We start from the raw sequence: 6,761 nt of genomic DNA, 5'->3' as shown, positions 1-6,761 counted from the left end.
CCCCCGGGCCTGCGCCCCTCCAGGTCCCAGGAACTAAGCCGGCGGGAGGGCTGGCGGGCGAGAGTTAGCGCTCCTGGCGAGGACAGATTAAGGCGAACCCTCGAACGGTGGACATTCGAGCGGCGCCTCGCCACGTCTCTGCCCCGACTCCGTACCGGACTTGATGCCTGTCCCGGGTCGTGACGCACGCGCCGGAAGACAAAAGTGTCACCTGGCTCGCTCCCTCCGTGGGGAAGAGAGCCCACTCCCCCTGCGGGCGCGGAACGTCCCATCTCTGTTCCTGCCGGCCGGGGCCGCAGACGCCGGGGATCCCTGCAGCGGCGCCCAGAGGGTTAACGCAGGCGTTCTGCTGCTGCTGCAAACCGGCCTCGCAGGATGCGCACTTAAAATCCCCGTGTTTTCGTTGTGGGTTTGCTTTTTCTACCTATGCCTAGCTAGTGGCTCTTTTAGTTCACGCGTAGCGTCTCAGCCCTACACCCTTCTTTCCTGAGGGGAAGAGGAAATGGAAAGAGAGAGAGAGAAAAACAAACAAACAAACAAAAAAACCACTGGATAAAGTGCGGTATTTCAATGCTAAAAGGTAACCGGCTCTGCCCCGACCTTCAAGAGATTTCCAGGTTGAAAAAAGAAAACCACCCGTCGTGACATCTACTTTAAAAATAAGACGGGTTTTCCTTCTTATACACATATACACACATATTTTTAAATGTGTATATTAAACTAAGGTACCGTGCTCCCTGTCCGTCTAATCGCCTCTGTTTGGACTAGCCATTGCTGCTCGCTTAGACCTTGTCAGTGTTATTTTACATATCACTTCATCAGAACAAAAAGATAAGGTCTGGAGTCTTCTTTCTCTAAACTCTAGAACTGGAAGAATTAATATTTGTATAGTCTTCTCAAAAGCATACAGGCAATGGGAAATACTGTATTGTGTATGTTCACTATCTGATAGTATTTACTTAAAACATTTTTAAAGGCTTGGAAACAAAATACGTAAGAGAAGTTTAAAAGTGAAAAAAATCTTAGTTAACCCTGTTGAAAATAATTTCTTATCAGTTTGTGTATCTCACCAGGTTGGACATTACCAACCTTCTGAGCTGTGCGCCACTGACTTGCAGAATTAACACTGGACAGAATAGGAGCTCTTTAATCGGTGTCAGAAAATTGGTTATGTGGTACAATAAATAGCCCTTCCTGACACTATTTCGAATCTTAACAGAAGAACAAATTAAATTTCACTTAGGTAAATTCCAGTATTTCTCTCTTTAAAAACGGCTCAGAGACATTTAAGAATCATTGGCTTTTTTCCAACTTTTCCTCCAAGGAAGTCACAATAGAAAATTAAATTATGCATTCTACTTTAATCAAGAATTTGACATTAAAGTAATATATGAATCATTGCTATAGTACACTAGCAAAATGGATAATAGATTATACTAGAATCTGTTCACTTTGTGGGTTTGTTGCAGTTCCAAATTGCAAAATATATGCTCTTAAAGTGTTATTATGGTCATGGAAAATTACTGAGCATCTTCATTTTAGAATATGATTTCAATCATATATATATTCATAAATGAAAACTTGTGTTTATATATCTGTATCCCAGAACATATTTGTATTCATTTTAATGAAATGTGAGTCACATGCAATGATAAACTTTTACTGTCATAGTTAAGATAATTCTACTGAATAGTTTGGTTTTTATATTTTCATTTTTCAGATAAAGACTGAAAGCAATGTAGAAATAACTGCACACTACATTAAGGAATTCAGTTTTTTTCTCCCACGGTTGTGGTACTGAAACCTCCCTAATAGCATATTTCTCAATGTAAGTATTGGAATGCTTAATTTCCTAAAAAAATAAAAATAAAAAATTAAACTACCTGAATCCAAAAATGCCAATGTATCTTCTTAATCTTAGACCTAACTTATACCATGGAATTAATTGATCTAGAGATACACCAGTACATAATAAGGAACAATACAGTAATACAATTTACTGTTGAAATACTTAATCTTACAAAGTTCTTTTAATACCCTTTTTAGTTAGAACGCAAAATTTGTAAAGGTATGTAAACCCTATGACAAGTTACTATTTGGGATGTTAACATTATTTGAAGAGAAACTGCATAATCAAAATAATATATTTGGCAAATTTTTGAAGTCCATTCCTTTTAATGGAGTAAATTTAAACTATCGACATCTTTGCTTATAAGTTGATAATTCAAGATGTATAATTCATGGAGAAAGTTTTCTAAAATCCTCAATGTAATTAAGTGTAAAAGGAAACATTAGGATCTTTATTCCCTCGAGAATTCTGTCACATGAGTCTAGCAAGAGGATAAAATAAAGACATACCAATAGTAGCATATTTTAAAAACCATATCCTTTTCCCCAATACACAGTTATACACATGTGAATGTGTCAGTCCTGATCACTGCAGAATGCTAAAGAGGACTGACAGGTGTGGGGAGGCAGGGAAGATGGGAAACTAAATGTTTCATAAAAAAAAAAGCTGTATGTGTTCTCAAATTTCTGTTAACCTGGATCACCAGAGGGAGATGTCAAGAGAAATATTAGTTGAAGACCACAGAGAACTGTTATCTATTAGCCACAAATTAATTACATTTGCTGAATTAAATGGAGTATAATTACACGTAAAGCCTAAAATAAGAATTTTTAAGTCACATAATAGAAAATTTTTACACGTGAAAAATGCAAAATGGTTAGATGTCACATTTGACAGGAATTATTTACTGCCTAAAAATCCTGTACTCAGATTCTAAGTATGAGGCATTTTTTTCTATACTAAATGTTATATAATCTAGGTCATGTAATAAGGTCCTAAATCTAAATTTGAGAATCAAAAAAGAGAAAGCTCATATCTAAATGTTGTTGAGGAAGGTTTCCTAAGAAAGTTTTGGGCTTGACTTCACTACAAAAGCTATATAGGATTTAAGTTAATACAAAAGTAGATGTGCAGTAGATGGTCCTAAATCTAAATTTGAGAATCAAAAAAGAGAAAGCTCATATCTAAATGTTGTTGAGGAAGGTTTCCTAAGAAAGTTTTGGACTTGACTTCACTACAAAAGCTATATAGGATTTAAGTTAATACAAAAGTAGATGTGCAGTAGAAATGCCATGAAAAGTATTTTGGAACTAACAAGTTTACCACATTCATTTTCCTGTCCTTCCATTATCCAAGAAACACATATTTACTACCTTTTATATCCTTCACCTCTGTAAGTGGAACTCATTAATTTTCCCATTACTAAAGATGAGTTATGATGTATCATAGGGTTGTTATGAGGTTTGGGTGAGATATTTATATAAAGTTCGTAACATAGTACTTGATGTGTAGTAAGTGCTCAATAAGTGTTATCATTATTATTTATAAACATTCATTCTTACCAAGTAAATGTACTGCAAAGAATAGTATACATTTTTACCTGCTGGTCAAATAGATTATTTTAAAACAGAATTGTTTGTTTCCTGTGAGACAGACGCTCTTTGTGATCCTGTTAAAGCACACCAAGTTTAATCACTAATCATCACATCATTTGACTGATATAGTCTAATCTTTCTCCCAACAAGTAAAATCTTTAATTTACTGAATCAGTTAGACATTCTTTTGGTTGCAAGTAACCAAAAACTAGACTGATAGTGGCTTTAATGAATAGGAGCTTATTATTCTCACATCAGAAGTTCAGTGTAAGTGATGGTATGGTTGATTAGCTGAATCACAGCCATTAAGGATCCAGGCCCTCAGCTTTCTGCTCCACCAACCCTGGTACATATGCTATCAATAAGAAAATCAGATTTTCTTACACGTGTGGAGAGAGAATCCTACACTTCTCAGATTTTTTACTGCTTATATTTTTATATAATTTTTCATTGTTGCCTACCTTTTCTTTGAAACTACTTGTTTGAAGGTATGCAGAAGAGTCACCTTCGTGAGCTTATCAATGTAGATTCATGGGCTACACTCCCAGAGCTTCTGATTGAATCTGTTTGGAGTGCAGCTGGCAGATCAGCATTTTTGACTGACAAATTACCTTAAGGTAATTCTAACCCACTACACTATTCCCTCATCTGTTATATTCCCTCATCTGTCCATTGTGTTCTTCACCAGTTTTTTTTCTTCCCCTGGCTATTTCCAATAGTAAGTTCATGTACTTGAGCATTTCTCTAAATTCCATAAAGTTCCCCCATGTTCATGACTTCAGCACCTTGAGGACAAAGATAATTTTACTCATTTATTTATTCATTATGCATTTGTTGATCCTAACAAATGTCCTCTCAGATTACTAAGGTAGGAAAACAAAGATGTCTATTTAAGAGGTGTTAGTATCAAAGTGATAGTTTATTTATTCATTTATACAAAGAAATTTTTATTAAGCACTTATTATATGCCAGGCCTAACAGAATTTGACACATAACAGGTGCTTAAAATAAAATTTTGACTCAAGTGAAGGAACAAACAAATGAACTATCACCTCTTTGATGATGAATTCTAGATTTATATCCATAGCTCCCTTCTCATCCATAGATGATTCGAGGAAACTTCTTTCAAGGTCAATTTTTTTTCTTCCATGTAGAGATGATGGGAAAAAGCCAGTTTACAATTATCAAAAGCGAGTCACTGAAAACCAATTTATTGACCTATGTATTTTTGATGGCAGAGGAAAAGGAGACAAGGGATGAAAGCTGAAAAGTGCTGGGGAGTGGGTGAAGAAGTAAGAGGAGAGTGGGATCCAGAACATATAGAGGGAATTCACTGTGGGAAAAAAATGGAATATCTCTTTCTCTGTAGTAGAAGAAAAAGACAAAAAAAAAAAAAAAAAAAAAAAAAAAAAAAAAAAAAGGAATGTAAAGAAAGAGTAAAAATTGAAGTTTAAAGGGAGGATGACATAGGCACAAAAATGTCAATTTTGATATTCTAACTTATACAGTAGGTTCTTTTTAATGTCATCAGCCAGAATTGAGTAAGGCTAAGGACTGAAATAGGCAGACTAAAGAAACTAAGAATGGGCAAAAGATAAAGAAAATATTATCCAAGGCCCAGATAAGTTTAGAGTATGATTTTATAATAATATAGTTTTGCACAATATTCTTTGGTATTTCCCAGTTGGGGTTTCCCATTACAGTTATAGTTGTAAAGAGTCTGAGAGATTCTGGTACTGTGCTCAGGAGCGATGGACTTGGACACTGATAATCAGGCTGTGTCAATCTGCTCAGGCTGCCATAACATACCACAGACTAGGTGGCTAAACTAACAGACATTTATTTCCTCACATTTCTTGAGGCTGGAAGTTCAACATAGTGGCATCAGTTTTCATTTCTGGTGAGGCCTCTTTTCCTGGGTTGCAGATGGCCACCTTCTTGCTGTGTCCTCACATGGCCTTTCCTTGGTGTGAATGCATGGAGAGAGAGATTTCTCTTTTCCTGTTCTTATAAGGACACCAGCTCGATTGGATAAGGGACCCACACTAATAACCTCATTTAACCTTAATTATCTCCCTAATGGCCCTGTTTCCAAATACATCACATGGGGGATTAGGGTTTCAACATATAAATTTTGGGAAGACAGACTTTAGTTCATAACACTGATTCATTTGGTGAGCATTTTTCAGAATTCGTGTATCAGGGTCCTTCTTCAGATCTACTAGATTTGATTTTCTGCGTTATGCAACACCACTCCTCAAATGTTTGTGTGTGTATGTATGTGTTATGTATAAATACAGGAAAATATAGGAAAATATAGGAAACAATGTTAATATACAACTGAGTACAAAATCAGAAGAAATCTGCAATGTAGGGAAAATATAGGAAACAATGTTAATATACAACTGAGTACAAAATCAGAAGAAATCTGCAATGCCAGAAATAGAGACCTCAAAGAGAAGCAAGTACACAGTAAGCAGATATTAGTCCAGGAGATTACTGAAACTGGAAATAAGTCAGAAATGTATAAACATGGAATTTTAATGATAGGAGATGTGGCTGGACCTGAATGAGGCAGGGAGTTGAAATTGAACGCTCATGTGCTATTGTCTGAATATTTGTGCCCTCCCAAAATTCACATGTTGAAATCCTAGCCCCCAATGTGATGGTAATAGGAGGTGGAACCTTTTGGGAGGTTAGTCAGAGACCACATGAATGGGATTAGTACCCTTATAAGATAGGCCCAAGGGAGTTCTCCCACCCCTTCTACCACCTGAAGGCACAGCTAGAAGGTACAATCTATTAACCGGAAAACGGTCCCTCACCAGGCACCAAAACTGCCTTCCCCTTGATCTTGGGCTTCCTAGCCTCCAGATCTATGAGAAATAAGTTTCTGTTATTTACAAGCCACCTACTACCCCAGTCTGTGGGATTTTGTTATAGCATCCCAAATGTACTAAAACACCATATAAAGCTGGAATGCTGCCGTCTAGCAAGTGGTATGCTGGTACTAGTTCTTACCAACTCACCTAACTCAGGAAGTGTCAAAAAATCATCAGGGAGACTTGTCTTCTGCCCAGGACTTAGGGGAAAAAGACATTTAAAAAATTCACCTAGATACATCACTGAGAAATGGCATGACAGCAAAGCAGCAACCAGAGAGGATAAAACAGAAAAAAACAACTAGCATATTTCAGCCAACTTTGTATTAGCAATAACCGAGGCCAAAAGTTAATGGAATAACATCTTCAAAGTTCTTAGGGAAAACAACTGTGCTAGAATAACATATTTAGATAATATGAGTGAAGGTGAATTGA

The 6,761-nt window shown here is 36.6% G+C and overlaps 1 long non-coding RNA gene across 1 annotated transcript; it reads left to right on the top strand.

Annotated features, from left to right (window-relative positions):
* The first annotated feature begins 53 nt into the window (after window positions 1-53).
* LOC103595891 lies at window positions 54-1,888 on the top strand. The gene is made up of 2 exons (XR_550998.1): window positions 54-580; window positions 1,721-1,888. It is a non-coding gene; the product is annotated as an uncharacterized LOC103595891 (long non-coding RNA).
* The last annotated feature ends 4,873 nt before the right edge of the window (window positions 1,889-6,761 follow it).

The sequence above is a fragment of the Galeopterus variegatus genome, unplaced genomic scaffold, assembly GCF_000696425.1.
Source record: "Galeopterus variegatus unplaced genomic scaffold, G_variegatus-3.0.2 Scaffold1880, whole genome shotgun sequence".
Lineage (NCBI taxonomy): Eukaryota > Metazoa > Chordata > Mammalia > Dermoptera > Cynocephalidae > Galeopterus > Galeopterus variegatus.
The sequence above is the reverse complement of the archived record's forward strand: the minus strand, read 5'-3'. Positions and strand labels throughout refer to the sequence as shown.